Below are 25,171 nucleotides of genomic sequence, written 5' to 3' on the forward strand. Positions count from 1 at the left end.
TTCTTAGTTCCAAGAGTCTTGGCGAATAGTCATTATCAAATCTTATTTGGGATAGCTTGTAAATGACTGTTTTTTTTCTCCATGCAGTTCTCAATATCAGTTCTTTGTCCATAAATGACAGAAATTTAACCACTATAGATCTTGGAAAAGATTTAGTTGAGGCAGAAAGTGGTTTTCCGATGGCTCTGTGTGCTCTTTTGATTCCATAAGACAAGCCTTCTTTCAGCCCTAAGATTTCAGGTAGCCATGAATTCAAGAATAAATGATGTCTTCCCCCTCGGTCTTCTCCAGGACTCCAAAAATTCTTATGTTTGTTCTTCTTTCCCTATTCTCCATATCATCTATTTTGTTTATTAGCCAAGTATTCTGTTGTAATAGAAATTCACTATGAAGCTCTTCTTCTTTTAGCCTTCCATCAATATCATTTAGAGATGACTCAATGTCAGTTATTTTTAATTGTTGCTGCTGCAGAATTTCCTTAAAGACTTCAGTTTGTTTTTGGCAACTATCTTTAAGGTTTTCTAGGTTTTCAGTAAACCTGTCCATCTTCAGAGATAAGTCTTGAAGAGTAGTTGATATCAGTTGGATTTCTTTCTTCAGAGAAGAGTCTGAGTGAGAATTCTTAGAGTTACTCATTACTAGACAGCTTAGTTAGTCTTCAGGTTTTTTTGACAGGAAAATTTCGGAATTTCTTCTCCAAAGTTGGTAATTCTATTGTTAATAGTTTCACATATAAGATTTATCAAAAATTACTTAGTAATAATAAGATCTTCCTGTTATTTCTAGTATAAATATAAGGAGCTCAAAAACTTGCTGCTATCAGTTAGGCATTAGGCTCCGCCCCCCGTTGATCTTATCTTCTTGACATGCTAGTCCATTATTTTCTGGAGAGTGCATATGTCCACATTGGGTGATATATGGGTAACCCTCACATGTCTGAGTGTTTGGAGTTTAGAGGGGAGGGTTGTCTGTGTACATGCAGCAGTTGCAATAGTGCCCAAGAATGGACATGTGCACCAGGGCAATGGGTGAAAGCACAGATAACCACCCTTCAAACATACCAGGAGGGGTGGATATAACTAGGAAGTACTGGGGCAACATCTGTGATGAACAAGTACTGCTGACAGCTCACAGGTGTGCCACACTTCATGATACAATAACCTGGTGAAGTGGCAAGCCATAATGCTAGTTGAAGTGCAAGACAGAAAGAACTAGCATGATGTATGGGTGGAAAAGAAGGCAGACTGTCTGCCACCTGTAATACTTTACCACAGCCATGCAGCTATCAGCAGCTTTGGCCATGTGAAAGTTCAGTAAGCTCTGTAGCATGTGCAGTAACTGCGTAACACTATAGTAGTAATACCTAGATAGACAGGAGTTCTAATCCCAATACTGGCAAGTATGTGTGTGTGTGAGTCATGTACTGTCTGGCTCATGCCATTTTTGACCTGTGTACTACCCTTTACAATTCCCTTCACTCCAGTTTAGTAGACCTGTTGATGTTATCCACCTCAGAAATTCCTTTGGTTGAATTGGGAATGTATAAGCTCTCTGGCCTTCTCATAACTCCGTAGCAATAAAGTAAGAATACCTAGATATGCAGGAGTTCTAATCTCAATAATGGCCAGTGTATGTGTGTGTGAATCATGTACTATCTGTCTCGTACTGTTTTTGACGTGTGTACTACCCTTTACACTTCACACTCTAATGTAGTAGACCTGTTGATGTCATCCACCTTAGAAGTACCTTTGGAAGAGATGGAAATGTATAAGTTGTGTGATGCATCTCATAACTGCATAGCACTATAGTAGGAATACTGAGATATGCAGGAGTTCTAATCCTAATGCTGACAACTGTGCATGTGTGCGGATCGTATCATGTGTGGCTTATACCAATTTTGATGTGTATACCATGCACGGCTGGTGACCACCTCCCACTGCCATTACTTTATACCGTGTGGTGACAGCATCTGCCTCACATGCAGCAGGTTAAACCATTGTACAGTCCTCTGTACAGATGTGTTTGGAATATCCATATGTTTGAAACCTATACGTGGTCAGAAGTGGTCTGTGTGCCTTAACAATGCCCATGTATGTGATATTATAGCCAAATAAGCCACAGTGAGTCTACAGACACATATGGCAGCATGAGGTATTATACCTGACTGAAACATCATGCCAATAGGATGTCTAACGCCCTCACAGGTGGCGTGCCTTGTAGGTGCAATACATGAGTACAGATGCTTGATTTTACAAGTGAACTGTACCTGTTATGGGTCACATTAAAGGCTGGAAGAGTTGTGGACTGTCATATTGTGGTCCTAATTAGTATGTAACAGGAACACCTTGCATCTTAAGAGGGGTGTGCACACAGTTTATATCCACTGTATACCAGTAATGTGACACCCATGACTTTACATTAGGACGTTTGTCCAGCACAATTTGGTGGCCTCTGTCCAGATGTCGTGGCACTGACAAGTTGTAAGGTATGCTACAGGAATGTGGAATCCACATCAGATAGGCCCCAGTGGTGACCACTGTGATGCAGTGCAGTTAACTCCAGCACAAGTGAGCATGCACAACAAGCAATATATCCATTACATAAAGCAATATAGCTATTACTGATGTTTGTGTGCATGGTAAATTGCATGCGCTTCACAGGTCTGGGGTATAGCCAGGCAACAACAGAACAATGTAATAACTACCAATTACAGGCTGCTGTCACATATGCAGACCAGAGGGTCCTGGGTAGTTGTGAGAGGGGGTTATTGTCAGCAGATGCACATGTGGCCTTGGCATAGGATGGATGCAGCATGCCTGCACATCTACAGTACTAACTGCAATAATACAGAATGTCCTGTCCTCACCATAGATGTGCACCTCTGTGTATTAGAAAACCCCATCCACAACTGCAATTGGACCTGACACATGCATGTAGTTACAATACAGATACATGTATGGCTGCTACATTAGTGTACTAATCCCAACTGGGACCTTACCTGCATGCTCCTCATCCAGTGTGTGCATGTGTGTGTGTGTGTGTGTGTGTGCGTGTGTAGATATGTGTGAAAACCACTCCACAATGCTTCCCTCAGCATCTTGGCCTGTGCATTCGGTGTGTGGGTGAAGTGTGGTGAGGAGCTCCCCGGTGGGTGTCAGTGGGGGCTGGATGGCTGGGCCCCCACCTGTGTCTGGCAGGTACCCTGCTACAGCAGTAGCCCATTGATGAGCATGGCATTTGAGGTTGGTGCCCCGATGCTGCACATGCACATAAGTTCTGCAGTGCAGTCTGGCATCATTTACCCTGTGGACCCCACTGTTCCACAGGGCAGTCCTCTCTCACACATCTTCAGCTCTCCATCCACATGGCAGGGCATAATGTCCAATCCCATATTGGGTGATAATGTCTGTTTCCCCAAATGAGAATGCTGGTAGGTGAACACTCTGCATGTTACCTGGAAGACATGAACAGGAAAGGGTCACAGGACCTCATATGGTTGTCAAAATGCACATCAACAGTGGCTATTACTTGCAAATAATCCAGGCTTCCCCAGAAACCTCCAAGCTATCATGGCTATAGCAGCTTGCATTACATGCCTGTCCCTGAGCTATCTTATTCCTCCCAATGCTGGACACTTGATTGTATAATCCTCTATCCTCCATTCATTTCTGTGTAGAAGGTTAACAGTGGTCATCTTCCATGTGGATGGTGTGTGTATATGGTGGCAGGTCTGTGTTTGACTGTGGCGTGTGATGGAGCTCCAAGCACATGCCTGAGTTCATGTAGGAGGCAGACACTGATGTTAGTATGCCCCATGGAGATATGCTGTTGCTGCCATCAGTAGGCAATATGTACATGCTCACCATTGCTGTGGGGAGGAGTGTGGTTGATGTGCATATCTCCATGTATGACTGGGGTGGACAGGGTGGCAATGTTCAAACCTAAACTGTGTGATGTAGGTTGCCTATATCCATGGCATGTGTGTATGAGGTGGTCTTTACCCCCAGTACAGGGTGAATTGTGTTGTTTCATCTGAGACTTACAACATATGTGGGACATGGTTGCAATTGTCCTTGGTGGTGTGTATATGTCCGATTCATAGTCATAGTCAACCTTACAGGACGTCACCTGTGAACTTATCTGCTTGCTTTGATATAGGTGGACTTGCTTCAAAGTTGTTGCCTGAACCTATGTGTCCTGTACAGCCAATTTAGCAACCTATTATGTGGTTTGTGTATTGCTGCTGCTCACCAAAGGGGATTACTCTACCTTGGTGGAGGCTGGATATACAGGTCAGGTACTGCTGTGCCCATATAGCTACAGTGGATATAAAGGCCACACACCCCAGATACACTGCCTGGTATTTGAGCAATTGGAACATGACACCACAATAACTAATTTCATAACAATTCCCACCTGTAGTGTGACCTATAGCCTCTACAATTCAATTGAAAACATAACAATCTGGTTTGTGAAAACATATGGAAATAATACTCAGTACAATAAGCCAGCTGAATGAGTGTGCACACCCTTAAACTTGTGTATGCATGTCTTGAGATGGTTATAGCATTCAAACACCTTGGTCTGGACTCTAACATCATGTCACATCTTCACTTGGCAATAGTTGCTCACCTTCTTAGAAACACCTTTGATTGTATTGTAATGGAATTGGACAGGTTAGGGGTCACATTCAAGATGAGAAACATTATGACATGGTCTTCTGTGGTCTGATTGTCATACAGTACACAAACCTGGCATTCCAACAGGGGTGTGTGCACTTGTGATATCCACTGTACATAGGTGTTGATATAGCTGGTAGTGGTAGGCATGGACAGAGGCTCATAACACAGGTGGACACTTCTCTGATTAATACCTGATAATCATGCCTACTCCAGTACCCACATCAGTGTCAGGGCAATGCAGACACCAGCAGCTGTACACATATATGTCTGTTGTATGCACTGACACTAATATAATACACATGTGCAATGTGCACAACCAATTTACCTGGATGCTTGAAACCCATGTGATTAGTTTTCTGCCTTCCAGCTGAACATATGCATACATACATGTGCTCAGGGGATGCCTGGTATGCATTTCTATTGAATGTAAGTATGGCACACTGTATTTACAGTCTTGCTGCTCAATCATACTTCTTAACCTGTTACATCAGTATGTCTGGACAATGGCACACATAAATGGGTGTCAAAGGCAGCATCAGTATTGATACTGTATTAATATAGCTGCACGATACATTAGTATGTTGATTGCACAGTAGGGTTTGACATCACTGTGATAATGTGGAAGATGTCCAACAGTCATAAGTAGGCTATTATGTTACAATGCCATTGCTTACAGACCTGTCAATGGTTTGGGTGACATAACACAGGTATATGTGTATGTGACTACAGATATCAGTCACAAATATGCTTATTGTCCAGCAGAACACTGTACAGTTGAATGTTATTAAGTCAATATATCACATGCAGTTCAACACACATGTCTGCAAAAGTACTCAACTGTGCACACACCCTCTATAGGTGTCTTAGCTTTACAAGACAAACATGTGTCATACTCATAATCACAGGTAACATGGATATGGAAAACATCCCATTAACTGGCCTAGCAGTGGCACAGTCACAACTGTTTGACGGACACCTTTGCAGTTGTCATATATGAGCTGTCCTTTCACAGGGGAGTTAGGCTCATGAGCTGTGTTACCACCTCACAACCTCTCAGAGCATCACATCTGGACAATGCCTAAAATGATAGGGGGATAAATAGGGACAGACTTTAAATATACCTGCTGTAAACATAGGAAGTTTGTAGAATGATACATTTAGCATTACAGTGAATATTCTTAAGGATGTGGAGTCTCAAACTCAAGTGTTTGTCATTACCTGATGACTTCAATCCTCAGCTATTTGCCAGTAAAGTACAGATCTCAGGAGAAATAGACAAAGATACATGATGGTAATATGTGGACATTCTGTGAGGATCTGTGCAGTTGAAAGGTATGTCTGTGATATCTCCCACTGTAGAGAGGGCCATAGCAGCTGTTTAGCAGGACATTAGTACAGCATGTCTTGTTGTGACATATATTCCTCCAAACCATATTTCCCATTATTACAGACCAAGTACTATATTCAATTACTTGCTTACATGTTCCATTTACCTCTTTTCTTTCTTCTTTTTTCCACTTTATGTCTTATTTGCTATTTCTCTCTCTCTTCCTGTGCACTACAGGGATAGAGCTGGTTTGAGTAGGTGGCAGCATGGCTTTTGTAGGTGATGCTCATGACCAGGTGATGTCCTGTGCACCTATTCGGGTTCCCCACTAGCTAATTGCATGTAGAGCAGCTGTGTAGTTCTTCCAATAGCAAATATCATGGCAACACAGTCCTATAAATGAGTACTCCATGTGGGTGTCAGCCCTTTCCCTTATTTGTGAGGAAGAAATCCTGGAGTTGTATGAGCTACTACCTCTTACAACAAGACTTGTGGAGACAAGCCAACTAAATGGTGGGGAAGATTCAGGAATTAGAAGCAGAATGTGAGTATTGCTGTTATATGTTTCGAATACTGCTAGTTTAATAGGGTTTGTCTGCACATGCTACTTCTGCATGGCTTTCATTCTGACAAAGTTTTGTCTCTGCATTTCTCTCAACTGTAGGGACATCCACATAATGGCCACAGGTTAGCCTGTTATGTATGGGCTGTTCCCCAGACAGGTGTTGTCCTTGGCAAATCATAGCATACTCTGGTAATTGCATTATGTAGATGGTAGCATCCATTTTTTTCTGACTTTATATCCCTCATAAAAGATATGTTACAACAAATCCTGTAACACCAGCAACTTTCTCAGTGTATAACAGCAATATTTCATGTTCAGAGGTTCATAGGATGGTACTTGGCTATCGGCCCTAGGGCCTGTACAAGCCTAGCCATAACAATTCCCTGGCTATTTCTTCCCACAATATTTACTTCCCTGGACCCCTGTCTAGCAGGGTGACAAACATGATCCCCAGGGTGAATTTCCTATATCCCATCCAATTGTCAAGGTTCCTTTTGAAGAGGGCCAAACAGGAGTTCTGCTTGACATGTATGGGCAGTCTGTTCCAGACTCTGGGGAGTCTCTGGGTCAGGAACCTATCCCTCCAGCATGTTTTGTTCATTGTGATGACAAGGTTTGATCCCTGGAGCGTGTGGCTCTGAGAGATTGATATTTCTTTAAGTGTAGCATGTCCAACAGCTCTGGGTTTGACATGGCCTTATATGTTAAGCAGAGATCGCCTCTGAGTAGTTGATAAGCGACAGAGCATAGCTGGAGTTTTTTAGACGGTCAGCATAGGGCATCTGCTTTAGGCCTGTGATTCTTTTAGTGAGGTATTTTTGCGGACTTTACATATATGTGTGTGTGTGTGTGTGTGTGTGGTGTGTGTGTGTGTATATATATATATATATATATATATATATATATATATATATATATATATATATATATATATATATATATGGTTTCACTTCATAATCTTGAATTACTGAAATCCCGAATTTCAGTAACCAGAGACTATAAAGTAGAACCATTCACGATACTGAAATCCACAATACCAAATCACACAATCACAAACATACATACACCGTACACCACATAACACACACACCATTCCACCCACAGCACACAAACTACACAACCCTACACTGCACCCTCCATAGGGGGGGCTGTGCCCCCCCACACACACACATATATATATATATATACCAAGTCCGAGGTCACACATAACATAAAAAAAAAACTCACCACGCCATAGTCCTCTCACTCGCACACAAATACACATCACACATACACAAACACCAACAAATCTCACCTCCCTACCCTTACCCACACATACAATGTACAAAAACACACACAAACACTCACTAACCTGCAGTCTCAGTCACCATGACACTACACGCGACGTACCTGAAATGCATAAGCATGGATTCGAGATATTCAAATTAACTCTTATGCACTTTTGGCATTCTGGTTTTTGGCTTCATGGTCTCGGGGTTACTGAAATTCGAGATTTCAGTAATTCAAGATTATGAAGCGTAACTATATATATATATATATATATATATATATATATATATATATATATATATAGATATATATATCTGTATATGTATGTATGTAGGTGTGTGTGTGTTTGTGTGTGTGTGTGTATATATATATATATATATATATATATATAGAAATGTATATTATATATATATATATATGTATATATTTATATATATATATATATATATATATATATATATATATATATGTATACTTCAGTATTTATTGTTAATATATCTGTATATTGTTGTACATATTCTGGATCTACCTATATATCTCACTCTCTCTCTCTATGTATGTTTATATATATATATATATATATATATATATATATATATATATACTAATCCTTCCTACTAATTGCACACTTGTCTCTTCCCTATTGTAAACTGGCTGTAAAGAAGGGTATGTTTGAGAAAACATCCTTAAACAATGTAGCTGAGGTGGCTTAGTGGTAAATTGCATAGGCTATGATATGCAAGGTCCCCTGTTCAAGGACTGTTTTTTTTTTTGTTGCTAGGCAGAGTAGGGACTGTTGGATACAGAGTGGTTAAGGCAGTTTTGAGCAACTTTAAGCAGGTTTGCGTGGGTTTGCCTGATGGTAGGTAGAGCTAACGTACAGTTAAACGTATAGGTGCTTACACAGTGTAGGCTTCGCTTACCAGTACAAAAATCTGCTTAGCATTTACATTTAAGCAATGATTATACCTGCCAAGCATAGCCTAGCCTTGGTAACCAATGATCACATTCCAGACTGATAAAATTTAATTAATGTTAATTTTAATTACATTTAATTCCCTGTACATAACATGCTTCTATGTGCTGTCATTACAGTAGCAAGGGGTGTGAGTACATTGTATGGGACACCAGGATATACATGGGTAGTACCACAATCTGTTCTCTTTGTATTTATTTCATACGTGGGTAGTATCCAAAGTTATATGCAGTCACACTTGCATATTACACCAGCTACATTGCACTGGTTAATAGAAATAGTTTAACACATATAGTATCATTATGTTAGTACTTTTAACAGTGCTTTTTTCAAGTAAGAGTAGATTTCAGATTGTAGTACTGGAACCATACACCCCTGCATGCAAAGCTGGACTCTGAGTACTGAGTATGTTGTTCTACCTGTTTGAGCTGTATGTTTATATGTATCTCCTATTGGATATTGATCTGATATGTTGATCTTAACTGTAGACTACTATGCTCTTTGGACATGTCATTGGGGACTGCTGTCATGTAGTAATGGCATACCTTTCAGTTTCAGACATATATCTTTCAATATATTCATCCTAATGCATAGCCTGTTGGCTATATACTTTCTGTCTGTCCTCTGTACAGATGTGCAGATGTCAGGTATTGCTACGGCCATATCACTATGTAGGTGCCCACATTGTATTGTGCTGTGTGCCTGGACACTGCTGCTAGTTTCAACATATAGGATATTCCTTAATGTGGGCCTTGCCCCATTTCCTTGCCTGTGTGAGGGACATTATAGAGGTGGTGGCCTACAAATTCACATACAGGTGGCAATACATCACAGGACAGGGCATGTGGAGACAGCCAACCAACATGGGGGACATATCCCCAGATCTGTGAACAGATTCTATGTCATCAGTGCTGCTATACACAGCTTGACAGGGTTTGTGTGGACATGCATTTAGTGTGCGACATCATGACTCACAGTGATGTCTCTGACATACCTCTCCACTGGCTCACTGTCCACAGACTGGCCACATGTCTGCCTGTCATGTTTTGTGTGTTCACCAGACAATTGGTGTCCTTGGTATATCAGTTGTGGACTCTGGGAGAATGCAGTCAGTAAATACTCACATCTATTGGTATTACCAACGTCATATTCCTCATAAAGGATGTTACAACTAACCCAGTGACATCTGCAACTGTCTCAATGTATGACAGCAGTATGTCCAGTCTACCCCTGTGTTTGTGCCTCTGTTCCCACATAGTGATATACGGGTTGATGCGAGCTTAGTGAGTGGGTAATGTTATCAAAGGCTTTGGCAAGATCAGTGCAGGCTGTAGGTGTCACCTTGCCTACACTGACGGCAAGAGGTTGACCAGGTTGAATGAGCAGGTATGACCTACCCTTCACAAATGTAAACTGTGTGGGATCCTGAGTCTGTAGATTCCCATATCCATGTTTATTAGATACATGATGATGCATTCCATAGCTTCGCGTAAAAAACTTGTCAGGCAGTTGTGGTGGTATTTCCCAGGGTCTGTAGTTACACCTCATTTGTGGGGAGGGGTGACTATAGCTGCGCACAATTCAGTAGGGACAAAGCATGAGGTGAGGCTGTGCTTTAACAGGGTACACAGGTAAGATGCCAGGTCACTCTGTAGTTCATGTAGAACACAGCCAGGGATATTCTCAGGTCCCATACAGGCTGTATTATTGGCCTTGGACACTGGTGTTGTAACCTGTGCTGCAGTAATACTGGGTGCCTGGCGGTGTACTAGTATTGGGATTGGACCTTTGGGGGGGTGAGGGGTACTGTTTATACTCAAGATGCAAGCCAGTATATTGGCATTATTTGTTGGCTCAGCCTGGGGGGTGCCATTGTCTAGTTACTCAGAACAATTCTTGGTATTGGCATGGAGATTCTTTACATAACTGTATGAGGCCTTGTGGTTGTCTTTACTATGTGCTCCATGCCTGTTCTCACAGCTAACTTTGTAGTATTTGATGAGGGATCTCAACTATGCATTGAGGCTGATAAGGGTTATTTCCTGTCTTGGGACTTCTCCTTAGTCCACATCAGTTCCCTCCTTCTGTTGTACAGTTTCTTTATGGCAGGGGACCACCAGATCAGCTTCCTTTTTGTGGAGGTGAGGGTCCTGGTTGTACTGGGTAAGGCAGCATCCATGCATTTGTGTATGTGTTCATAGTGCATTGTTTTTTGATTCAGCTGTCATGCAGCTAGTCTCCATTTACATGGCTGATGTGAGGTTAGCCACCTCTGCTTTTATGAGGCCATAATTAGCTTTGGAAAGGCTTTTCATGGTGGTTACCTGTACAGTGGGGGTAGGATGACTGTGGATTTCCAAAGATGATTACTTTGTGTTCAGATATAACAAGTGAGGTGTTGACTATTGGTGTAGAGCAACAGTTGCCATGTTAGGAAGGACCAGGTCGATGTGATGGGCATGTGTATCGGTACATGAGTAGCTTTCTCACTTAATGGTGGGGTAGTTGAAGTCAACCAGTATGAGAGTGTTACGTTGGACACTAATATTCTCCAGGGTGTTTATGGACATGGACTTTGAGTCTTGGGAAATGTATGGGGACCTATCACAAGCTACAACCTGAACCACTGTCTTACCCAATGTCAGCTATGCCTGCAGGATCTGTAATGCATAATGTTGGTCTACCACTCTGCAGGTGTGTGCATCCTTTATGAATATGAAAATACCACCACTTCGGTCCATGCTCTGTAGCCAAAAGTTGTGGAATTATGTATAGTCTGGTACTCCAGGGGTGCTTCCTGCTGCCTTTATCCAGGTCTCTGTTACAGCACAGATGTCATTGTTCTCCATTTTAAGGAATACTTCCAGTGAGTGATTTTCCAGATGTAGAATTCCAGTGTGCAGCAGCATGACCCTCTGATTGTCATGTCTTTGTAGTTGTCATATATTTCTGTATATCTATGTATACATATATTTATATATGTATGTATTTATTAACCTTTATATATAGATATATATATATATATATATATATATATATATATATATATATATATACATATATGTGGATATGAATGTGGATGTATATCTCTCTATGTATATATGTATCATGTGTATATTTGTCCACATATATGCATCTCCATACATATATGCATGTATATATAGACTGCCTGACAGAGTCTACAGACTCCTTTCGCTGCTGTTGGATGAATAATTTGTAGGGCTCAGATGGTGTAATGGTACATTGCTTTGATCATAGTTTACAAGGCCCTGTGTCCAGGACATGGCAGGCCTTATTATGTTGCTGCAAGGCAGAACAGTTCAGCCATGGAGGCTGATACATATATACTGATACTTATATACATATATAAATACAATTTCCCTGCTGTTTTATAACTGTACTGCATGATATGCTTGAGAAAACATCAGACATATCTACAGTTCAGATGACTTAGTGGCAATTTGCTGTGGTTCTGGTGTGCAGGGTTCTGAGTTCAAGACTTGCAAGGGCTGTTTTTTTGTTGCAAGGCAGAACAGTTCAGCCGTGGAAGAAAGGCAATAATTACAAGAGGTCCTTATTTTGGGCCCCTTCACCCCCATTTACACTGCCTTTGGTCAGATGTTTTGCAGTGAGAGATTTAGAGTGTGGATCCAATGTCCAAATGCACATACACACACACACACACACACACACACACACACATATATATATATATATATATGTGTGTGTGTGTGTGTGTGTGTGTGTGTGTGTGTGTGTGTGTGTGTGTGTGTGTGTGTGTGTGTGTGTGTGTGTGTGTGTGTGTGTGTGTGTGTGTGTGTGTGTGTGTGTGTGTGTGTGTGTGTGTGTGTGTGTGTGTGTGTGTGTGTATATATATATATATATATATATATATATACATATACATATATGAATACATTTTCCCTACTGTTGAATGACTGTGCTGCATGATATGCTTGAGAAAACATCAAACATGTTTACAGCTCAGATGGTTTAGTGGTAAATACCTGTGGCTATAGTGTATGGAGTCCTGGGTTCAAGACTTGCAAGGGCTGACTATTTTGTTGCCTGCCATACCAAGGGCTGTTGGATACAGAGTGATTAAGGCACTTTTAAGCAGTTGTAAGTGGGTTTGCATGGGTATGCGTGGCAGTACGCAATGCTAACTTCCCATTAAATGTGCTTACAGACAGTTAGCCTTAAAAGTGCTTAACCTGTGTAGGCATTGCTTAGTGCCATGCAAACAGGCTTAATCCTACTTACTACTGCTTAAAAGAGCTTACTCCTGCTTACCCCCATGCTAATTTCTTTAAAAAAAAAAGAAAAAAGGGGTGATGAGAAAGTGGTGAAAAAGGGGGCATGCGGAGGGAAAGACAATAGGGAAAGTAGCTAGGAATGTGCAGGACAGGTGTAGGGAAGGTCCATAGCTATCCATTTCTTCTATAGCAACAGCTGTGCATATATACTGGATTTGGAGGTATATTTGGGCACTCAAACTCCTGAGAGAGGGGCGAGGACAACAATAATGTGTTATGAAACCAATTAGACCAGATTACATGTGTCCAGTGGACATGTGTGCGAAATGAACAGCTATGTATGAGGCGAAATTTTTTGTGGGGAACAGATTGCCCTTTTTTATTTTTTTAAGGTGAGAGTGGAATTTTAGGGAAGCATATTAGGTATATTTGGGGAGGTAGGTAGACAGACAAGACAGACAAGATACCATATATGGGTAGTATATGACACATGTTGGGGGTAAACACCTTGGACGGGGAGGGGTGTTTGGAAATTGGAAGCCCATGAGCCCCCAAATGGAAACAGTGGGACTGAGATCCCCAACCATGGGCAGTCACCACTGCACCTTTACATCCCCGAAGGTGACTGTACTGGGGGCTGAGTAGGAGGGGCAGGCTGACCCTCTAATTGTGCCACGCAGCCCTCAAACTGGTGTATCAGATCTCCAAACTCCTTTTGGAGCTTGCTACGCACCAATCCCTGGACCTGGCTTCAGATGACAATATCCTGTCCCCGCCTACTCTCAGGGGGGGACAAGCCCCATCCCCTGAGGCGGTTCCACCCAAAGATGGTTCAGGACCAGCAAATGAGGAGGTCCTGGGGTGGGTCCGAGATGTGCTGGGCCCTGATGCCATGGCCAGATGAGGTGGAAGAGGTGGGTCCACTGGGACCAGCCTTCCCAAACATGCTATAGTGTTGCAGTTTTAGAACATATGTGGGTTAGTAATAGTCAACACAATCCAGGATTAGTTATAACAGCATGCATAGATATTCCCATTAACCCAAAACAACAGATTTGGAACAGTTGCATAGCAAACAGAACACATGCATATATGGAACCACAGTGGCCATTACAACAGCATGCAGGTTACATTGATAGCATCAGGCCACCAATGATAGTATTTCAACATGGAACATTAATAGAAACACATTTCAATATTTGTTGAACAATAGGACATATGTCCCAATGGTAGGTTTGGTGTAAAACATACCCATTGATTTGTGTGTTTAGATTATAGTTGCAGATAAGGTGGTGGTGGGGGGGTAATGAGAGATGTCAATTAACAACTTGTATATCTCTGCAGTACTCACAACTTTAATGATCATTGCTCTAATCATTACTCTACAGGTATTATTACAATGCCCTATGGCCTTGGTTTGGGCAGTGGTATGTTTGTACACAGTGTATACTTCAACCATCTTATAGCTGCATTCTACTTATCTTACCTGGTAGACATGTGGGGGAATGTTTGTTAACACTGCCTGACTGTTTCTACACATATTCCCAGATTTCTAGTCAAAATTATGTATGCATACAGCTTACTACCACTCCTGGGATTCAAACCATGGCTGTGTCTGGTAAAAATACAACAATTTGTGTTTCATCAGAGTGAGTTATTGAGAAACTGCTGTCACTTCATTCAGTGTTTTCTAAGTTTCTCTTGGTTGTACAATCTGACCTTGTAAGTACAACATTCTTATACAGACATTCCTAGACATATTTTTTAATGTAGCACAGTGTGGGTAACAGTGGTTGATACACCATTACTATTCAGATATCAGATCTTGGTGAATGCAACAAGTCAAGCCATACAGTACCAGAGAAAACACAACCAGTCCAGGATTTAGAACTTTATTGCCAGGCAGTTACACTTTTATTTAAATATGACCTATATGGGACTATTACTGTCATAGTGCCTGGTTTATTCAGTAGAAATCATACACATTATTATACTGCCAGATGACATTTTACTCCTTTATATTTATTTGGTATGACTGCTACAAGCAGGATTGTTACTCACCAGCCTTACGAAGCAGCCCTTGCAACCTGCTGGCATGGGCTTCCTGGTTCACAGCCCGCTCAGCTGGAGCTGTAATGAAAATAGAGAAACATTTATGCATACCTATCCATCACATATACAGGCTGGACTTTGGAAAACAGTTATTGCTATGAATACTTACACACTGCTGGGACATCTCCCCTCTGTCTTGCTTCTTGGACTCACTGTTCCAAGAGCTCCCTTTTCCTCTGTTTCAAGTTGGCATAGTGATGCTGGACCTGCTCACCAGTCCAAGGGATACCAGTGGCACTGGTGAGATCATGGGCGAGACTTTCCCAGGCTTCTGGTTTACATTGGGAGCCCTGGTACTAGTCCTGCAGCAGTCTCACGTCATATTTTTTTACTAGGAGTCCTACCATGACCTTGGACTCCTGTATGCCCCAGCAATGCGCCCGAAAGTGCATGCCCTCTCCAACACCTGCCATGCTGCCTACAGTGGAGAGCTACAACCAGTTATGAGCTGTATTCCCGCCTGCAGGGTTTAAATATGGCTGATTTCCCGCCCTTTGCCATGACTGGATGGTTTTGAAAATGCTGAGCTAAGCTGAGCTATAAGGAAGCCTGCTTAGCTAAGGTTGGCAGTAGTTAAAGGAGCAGGTTCAGCTTTGCTTACCAATGGGCAAATCCACTTAGCTGGGCTATTCATTGCTTAGTATTCATATGTACACAATACTTACACCCGGTCAGCATAACTGTGCAATGCTTAGCATTGCTTATGTTTTATAGTTTCATACTTTCATAGTTTAGTACTAGGCTATCTGCCCTGGGGCATTTGCAAGCCTAGCCCTAGAGATGTGGCTTTCGCCACCCCGTGTAGTGGTACTAAGGTGTATAGAATAAATTTAGAATACTGTGCCTTTGTCTAGTAGTGACACATTGAAGACCCCCTTACTTATTAAAATTAGTTTACTGTGCCTCTGTCAAGTAGCAACACATATTTATTATATTGGTCTAATACCTGTATGGGATTCATTCATCATTCATTACATAATATAGATTTATTTACCTTCCCTGACATCCCACAATGTGCTGTAATTAATTTATTCTTTTGTGACTATACTGTATGGGGCACTTGTGTTTATATGAGGGTTTCACTACTTTATTACACTGACACCTGACATCTGGGCCTAATACACTACTCTGGTTGAGAAAAATAAGTTACTTCCTACATAAATATGCAAATAAATTACAACTGTAATGTTTACACATACAAAATGGAAATGGCTTTGGTAAAGCTCGAACTGTGCATGACTACATGCGAGGCATATACTCTAACCACCACACTATTGCACTTACATGTATGCTGGATGTTTATTGCTTTTTAACTTATCCTACCGTTTCAGCTGGGCTAAGCGTAGCTAAGCAACGGGCACACCCGTGCAGCTACTCTTAAACTTCATTGCATATCTCAAAAAAGAATGTTATTTGTTGTGTTTTTTAATTTGTACCCTTCAGAATATCCATGCTAAGCTTTCTGGGTTTGTAGAGATGATTGTCCCTTATGGCTTTGTCTATATTCTTTACTCTGACGGGTTGGGAGGTGTGCGCTATGTGCTTATGCTAAACCTGTTATTCTATCAACTTTATGGCTTTGTAGGGATGATTGTCCCTTATGGCTTTGTCCAGATTTCTTAGCCTGATGGGTTGGGGGTGTTACGAGCATTCTTGCTTGTTTTAAATTGTCGTATGGCAATTCTAGTGTGCAAGGGGCGTCTGTATTGTGAGAGCACTGCTCTCAGACACACCCCTTGCACTCATACACAGACCCGTGTCTGTTTTACAGCACGGCAGTGCGCCTTCATACATATGCATGGCCCGCTGCCGTGCTGAACAGCCACAGTTGCTTCCGTGCAGGAATAAGTTATTCCTGTATGGAAGTTTGCTGAATCCGGGGGTGTATCTTTTAAGGAGAAACTGTGGGACAGAAGTACAACCTGCCTTCTCCTAATAAAATACTGTTCCTGTTGTTTGTAGTGATAAGCCTAAAACAGTTAGTTATATATCATCCAGTACGATTTTTCAGTACACCATGTAATCTCTGCATTTGCTTGAAGTGGTTCCATATATTATTACAGTCAGAAATAGAATGCCTTTTGATTAATAGTTTAGTAAGTATATAAAAATGATTTAACTGGTTTTAACAGATTACTTGTTGCATTCTGGGACTACAAGTATTCTTGTCTTTTTTTTATGTTTTAATTGTTTACTTACTTCCACAACTTTCCATGTGCATGCTGGATGTAAATGTTCCTAGTCTGTTTTCTAAACTGTTTATGTTTCTTTGAACCTCCTAAACACTCTTAATATTAGACAGACAGGGCAGCCTGCTGCTACTTGTTATAGCTGAGTCCTAGAGTCTATGTGTTGAATGCCAATAATTTTCAAAGAAGAAGTCAAGAAAAAAGTTCATCATTAACAACAACAGCAAGACGTGCCAAGATTTCTTGAGTGGGTTACTGTACCTTATGTAAAAATGGAACCAGACTTGAAAAGACATATAATATGTGTTGTTGTCTGCATACAGATTTCATGTAAGACACAGCACCTGGGGCTGTGAGGTATAAACAAAACAAGATTAAAGCATATGTTATGTGGTTTTAGCTCATGCAGTGACAATATTAGATGGCAGTGAGACACGCCAAAGATGATGTCATTACCAGTTTCACTATATTTGGCTACACACCCAGGTTATATTAACTTTTCTAAAATCTTCTTTCATTGTCAAAAAAAAGATTGAGTGGTTGTAAGTGAAAACATTTCTTGTTATAATCAGCAACTCTGATCCCTTTATTAGGTTTTATAATATTATATTCCCAGCTGTTGGCAGTATTTTTCACCATAAGGTGTTCCATATAACAATAGCTAAAGATCGTCCTTGGAGGTATTCTGTTATTTCATTTAGCAGGTCCTTTTGTCAGATCTTCTCCTTTAGACAAAGCAGATGCTCACAGAATACTGACAGAATAGCTGGGGCAGGCTGTGCAGCTGGATATTCTGAACTCTGCCACGGTGTGAGTCGATGAGCACACCCCCTCAGGGATCTGTTTGCAGCTGTTGATTTTGCATGAGTTGGGTGCTGTTTCTATATATTTCATATGGGAATGGATTTTTAATTAATAAGGTATTTTACTTAATTTACATCAGGGATAATTCCTTCCATATTTATTTATCAAAGATGCCTTGGAAAGAAAAGGGGGTTTTCAGGTTAATGTAGCTTGTTTTGGATGCTGTTTTTGGTGTGGCCTTGATGTCACGGGTTGTAAGCTATGTCATAAATTTAATCTATTAATAACTGAGCAGTGCAAAAATATTTGAATAACTTTTTTTCTGGAACAGCACACAGCTATTTGTGAGCAGGATTTCTTTGAATGCAGTTTAGTTTACTAATATATTACAGTGATACAATGGAAAGCATTTTGCAAAATTGTAAACACAAAATATCCTATTAGATTACAAAGAATTAAAAATAATATGTACACAAAAATTAAAGTAAAACAATATATCACTAAAGAAAAAAGGCCTCTAAGATGTCTTCATCCATGGCAGAGGGCTACCTAATCTGGGGTAGAGTGATTTTTAAATGATGGAAGCAGCTAAGGAAACTACTAAAATCTGAAGTACCAAGCACTTATAAGCAATCAGTGTAACCTGCTAGGAGATTCAAACCGGATGTCTACAACACTTGGAAGTGGGTTCTTGCTGATAGCTGCATCTTAGACTCAGTAAACAATAATGATTAACTTTGCAGAAATTAAGAGGAACTTTTACAAAAGTATGAAGAGGGTATATTACTGTATTTTTAATTATTCATTTATTAACTGCATACGTCCACTAGATATCAGTATCTCTTTTTGCAAGAGTGACCTAGGAGAGCTGTCTGCTAAACAGATTTGCAGAATCAGATAGCTCACAAGCTGAAGGCATGGCAAATTAAGTCCAGAACTACAGGATGACACTTAACAACTCCTAGCCTTAACACTCTGCTTATGATCTACTAAACTTTCAGACTAGTGTTCCTTCAAAATAAGTTATATTTTTAGCTTCTCCTGATTTGATTTAAAAGGTAATGCTGACTTTCGGCTTTTCCCGGTTAGGAGTCACCACAGCGGAACTCCGGTCCGCTAATGATTGGCAGTAGATTTTTATGTGCCGAGTTGACAGCTCTGATGCACAACCTTCAACGAAGGTACGCCCATTCACGCATGTCTCCACACGGAAGACGCTTTAGTTGAGAATTGAACAGGACAACGTCTTACTGTGAGGCGACGAAATCTCTGTGTCATCCTGCAGCCAAGCTCCAGGGCTGAGATAGTATCCTGTGAGACTAAAAATAAGTAGCGACTGCTCATTCTACCATCTCAGCTCAGACTTTGAATGATGTGACTCTGTACTCAGACCCAGGCCATGTGCTGCACTGATAAACATACTCTTTAGGTGCCAAGATGACATTAGTTCTCTATTACAAAGGATTTCATTCATGCCTTGACTTGTCAGAAGAGCCTCATTACTGATGCCTTAGACTTGAGTAAAGACATAAAACTAGCTGCTTTTCAAAGCTAGATATCTTGTCCCACATCATTCCATATAAGTAGTGTTAATTACAACAGTTCTATATGACAAGCGGGACTTCCAGCACTGCCTCTCTGTAGTTCAGCTGTTGATCATATACAGAATCTCAGTTTGATCATCTGAACACTCAGATAAACTAAGTTCTTCCCAAATTTGCACCATTGTTTATATCATTAGGCATCTGTGCCATTCTGCTTATGTTGCCCAAATCATGTACATGTATTTTATTATTTATTAATTTGATTTTGTTTGCCAAGAACGTCTGACTGGGTAGCTTACTCATGTTTCAGGAGATAGCTGGGGAGAAAAGCTCCACAGCTGCAAAAAATAAAAGTAACAATAACAATAGATAAGGTAGCCATGATACATCAAATAAATCAATAGTAAAATCGATTAAAAATGAAAACAATATATACCATTCATTAGAAATAGACAAAGTACATGCAATAAATCACACTAGAGCAACAGTAAATCTATGCATAATCAAACTGCAATAATCATGTGACAAGATCATGGTATAATTACAGATATTAATATACAGAAACAGAGAATATTTTGTGCTGTTATACTACATTATTAATGAGAGCCTTGGTAGTTGCATCTTCCTTACTTAATATGTGCACAAATGTCTGGAATATTATCAATTCTGAATTGACAGTTGCAGAAAGGGAAATCATTTTTAGTCCTTCGCTTGAAGAGAAGGAATCACATGGGTTATGAGACTTATTGATGCCACTAAGTCTACCCCATCAGATTATGAGAAACTACAGCAAGTATAGTATTCAGCTATCCATGATGGTAAATGCTAACTGTACATACCGCTCAAATGTCCAGAATTGTAAAGAATGTCCAGAGTTTTGCCTTATGTTTTTGGTCTTTTCTTCATAATATTTGTGGTTTTCAAGCAAATCTTTGAAGACTGAAGCCACTAGATAATGAGAGACATTTCAGTTGCAGAATTCATATTCTTTGGAAAATACATGCTAATGGAAAAATCTCTCATTCCAGTAGTTTTCTAAGTCTACAAGAGCAATATCTAAACTGTGTCCCTGATTTGGGGCCTTTGTCCCCCCATTATTTTTGGGCCTTTGATCCCCCATGATTTTTTACTTTATCTAGAATTGCTGCACTAAGAGTTTCACAGGTATACTACTGCACAATGGGAATTACTATTTGTTTAGTCATTTCTATAATGGACTTAGTCACTAGTCCTTGGGTTGTAACTACCAGTAATGGGAGCATAATTTCAAAAGTTATAGAACAAGGGTGCCTTTGAGTTGTAAGTTCATTACATTGAATAAGACCCCATGACTTCTTGCCAAAAACTATAGTTTGCTTATGTTTTAGCTTGCTTTGCAACAGTTGTAACTGCTCACAGCTTGTTTTTCACATCTTAACCTGATGACAAAGTAATTCTTTAAAATGAGAATATATGTGCTTTGCCCTAACTGTGAGTTTCTAACATTTATAACTATTAGTCATGACAACATTTTTAGCCATGGTGGTGCAGCGGTAGCGTTGTCGCCTCACAGCAAGAGGTTCTCCTGTTTGATTCTCGGCTGGAGCGCCTTCTGTGTGGAGTCTGCATGTCCTCCCCGTGGTCGAGTGGCGTTCGAAAGACATGCGTGAATGGGCATGCCTTTGTTGAAGGCTGGACATCAGGCTGGCACCTCTGCACCATAAAAATCGACTGCCAATCATTAGCGGACTGGAGTTCCGCTGTGGCGACCCCTAACCGGGAAAAGACGAAAAAAAAAACAAGGCATGACAATATTTACATCTACATGCTTGCCTGATACTGGGCCATTTTGAATTAGTTCCTAAGTCTCTTTCTATCTCTCGCTCTATCCTTCCTTTTTTTTTCTTCTTTGTTCTGCCGCTTTATTTGTTGTTTCCGTAGATGGCAGCTGAGTTTGAAAAAGTATAAATGAAATTAAATAAAAGGAATAGTCATTAGTAAGTGTGATTTAATTTACTTGCTTTTTTACCATCACTGCTAAAACTTTATTATTATTATGTTTTTTTTTACTTTTTTATTGATTAAGTTTGTGACATTTGGAAAGTATTTATAATTACATGAAGCTTAAATGCCCCTGTTTTATTTCCCTGTTATGTTCATATAGCTGTTGCTCTGAACTTTCATATACTGGAGTAAGGATGGCTAGATACCACTGTGATATCCTACATATGACTGCATGTGGATTACTATTAAATTTAGAAATTAAACAAATTAAAAATAATTACAAAAAAAACAGAAAAGTTACCCAGAGTAAATGAAATTAAATCTGTTGTCACTTAAGATAAGAAGGAAAGGAGCTATCCTACTGCTTGTGTGCTGTGTTATGCATGATACTGAACATTTTACTGAGCCTAATTTTTAATTAAATTAATTCATTAATTTGCCATAAACTCACACAATCCAATTCAGGGTCACAGAAGAACCTGAGGTTGTTCTGGCATAGAATAGACACAAGACAGAAAAGGTAATCCTACATAGCATGCTGGTCTGTTATAGGATATACACAGACACACACACACACACACACACACACACACACACACACACACACACACACACACACACACAGACAAAGTCTCGCAAATGGTACACATGGGCAGTTAGGATAATTGCCAGTTTACATATGGCACATAGTACTATAGAGGAAGCTAATTCATACTTGGTTCCAGTAGTGATGGAAGTACCAATATTACCACTCAGGAGAATGACTAATTCATGCATACAAAATTATCTTGTTTCCAGCAAATGCATCAAATACCTTAATGTTTAACTGAATGATGGCTTCTCTTGATGGTTTTTACCCTAGGGGATCCAAGAGAGGATTGTCCTCTTCAGGGGGAACAAAGGAATTTGTGTCAAATAAGAGGGTCCTTGATGGTGGGCAGTAAAAAAGTTTTAAACACAAACTTAAGTAAAATATTTACTTTGCACACCATCATAACCCCATGCATCAAAATGCATGTCCATAAAAACCAGCCAATCAAAATTCTTTTTCCTCATACATACCTACAAACACACACACACACACACATATATATACATACATTTATTTAATTTTGTTAAATCTGTTGATTTTTTTCTGATCTCGTAAGCCTATCATGTACACATATTTAACCATACTGCACTGATATGATGAAGCCTCACCTACTTCCTGGTAGTTAGGCAAAAGCTCTTTAGCCTCCTGAGTTTATTATTGTATTCTTTTTCCTTACTTCCGTCAGTTTCAATAACAACAGTAAATCGATAATGTTTCACAAAGCCAATATGTACCTTTTACTTCATGTCAGCATAGTCACCCTACCATAATTGCATTTCTGAGTTTATGTAATAAACCTCCTTAGCCTCAGTTTTTGTGGCCTGAGGCAATGCTGCTTTCTTGCCCTGATTAGATTAACCACTATAGCAATAACCCACGCCTGGGTGTGGGTAATGCTGGAGTTACCTACGGTTGGTGTGGTTTGGTCACGAGGGTGAAGCCCGAGTGACCAAACAATGCCAACCGTGGGTAAATCCAGCATTACCCACACCCAGAAGTGGGTTATTGCTATTATACAATGACATTATTTAAGAAAAAAATAATTAATTTTCTTAAAAAATGGCATTGTATAATGCCTCCTTGCTGCCCTTCCGCAGCTGTCTGGTATTCTGCAGCAGTTCTGATGTACTGCACATGGGTATGCTTACGCAGTACATCAGAGCTGTGGGCAAAAGCAACGGAGAAAGCAAGATCTCCGTTGCTTTTTACAAACGTTTTCGCTATGTTAAATGGGTTTAACATAGCGAGACAGCATTAAAAAAAGCAACAGAGAATCTCCGTTGCTTTTTTTAATGCTGTCTCGCTATGTTAAACGAGTTTAACACAGCGAGACAGTGTGAAGCAATGGAGATCTTGCATTTTCCGTTGCTGTAAAAAAAAAAAAAAAAAAGAGTTATAGTAATGGAAAAAGTCCGGGCGACCGGACCTTTTTCCATTACTATAACTATGATTTACAACGTGCATGCTGACCAATCAGCGTGCACGTTTTTTGAATATTAATGGGGGGGTCATTGTATAATTCCTATTAATTAACCCTAGCTTCACACATTTAGTTTAACTCTCTTTTCAACAAAGAATAACAAGTTTTTGATCTCTCCCATCATAGACTCAGCTTATGTTAGTTTACATGTAACATCCGTACTGTTTTAATATGTAAGACTATAGACAGTATATTATACCTAACATTTATTTGTACTTTATTAAACTATGAAATATTTTCTACTTGTTTCAGTTATAGATGGATTAATTTTTGTTTATATTTAATGATAAAGTAAATTCAGTACAGTACCAAGGAATAGACACTCCCTAAATTTGCATATTTTTCCAATCTCTAAACATCACTGTGCATATTTTTCCAATCTCTAAACATCACTGCAAAGGTCTTTTGCAACAGGCACTGGTGCAAAACACACTTACTGGAGGCTCACTGATTGCCATGGTGAGAACTATCCTTTGCTGTTTCATTAGGATTACTACTCTGGTAACTAGGATTTATGACTCATGTTACTGACACCTCTTATACTGTACCTGTTTTGACAGCATTTAGATGGAACAAACTGAAATAGAAGTCAGTTATCTGTTTCCTCATTTAACCCTGTTTTGTTCACTGTCATAGAATGCTGCAGTTTATCTTAGACCTAGCATATACAGAGCTCTTTCTTTTCTCTCGAGTTAATTATCAATGATCTCTGTGTTAAAACAGATAAATATTGCATGTCATGTAAACTGGATTTAGATCTGACAAAGCTTGTTTAAGGGCAAAAGCACTCATCTGTTTTTTTTCCAATGAAGAAGTTTTGATCTATAAGCAAATTATTATGCTTAATTACTCTGACGTTTTAACTGAGCTTGTCTATAATGCATGGTTCTTTTTTCTTTTCCTAATTTTTACGATTCTCAGGTCGCAGCTTAGTTTCTCACAAGTTCCAGTTTTCTCTGTGGTCTATGTGTGTGTGGGTAAGCTCTTACCCAGAATCTCGAGTTTTCAGCAACTCAAAATTCTAAAGCGGACATAAAAGACATTCAAAAATGTCTTTACAATGTTTTTGCATGGGGGCAAGTCCCCTTGGACCCCCCACACCCCCTACTTAAATATACCAACTCCGAGATTGCACTACAATGGGGATGAGGGAAATCTCCTGTTCTGTGCTGTATACAGAAGCACACAACAGGAGAATTTCCGTTCCTCCGCTATAGTGCAGTCATGGAGCTGGTATATTTAAGCAGGGAGAGTGCAGGGGGACTCAGCCCCCTGCATACATGTAAGTAAACTTCCTTTTTTTTTAGTTGTCTCTCCTTCACAATTTTGAGTTACTGAAACTCGAGATTCTGGGCTCGGACTTATGAATTTTGAGCTTTCAGTAACTCGAGC

Source organism: Protopterus annectens, chromosome 10.part0 (assembly GCF_019279795.1).
Source record: "Protopterus annectens isolate FY-2018-M chromosome 10.part0, PAN1.0, whole genome shotgun sequence".
Taxonomy (NCBI): Eukaryota; Metazoa; Chordata; order Ceratodontiformes; family Protopteridae; genus Protopterus; species Protopterus annectens.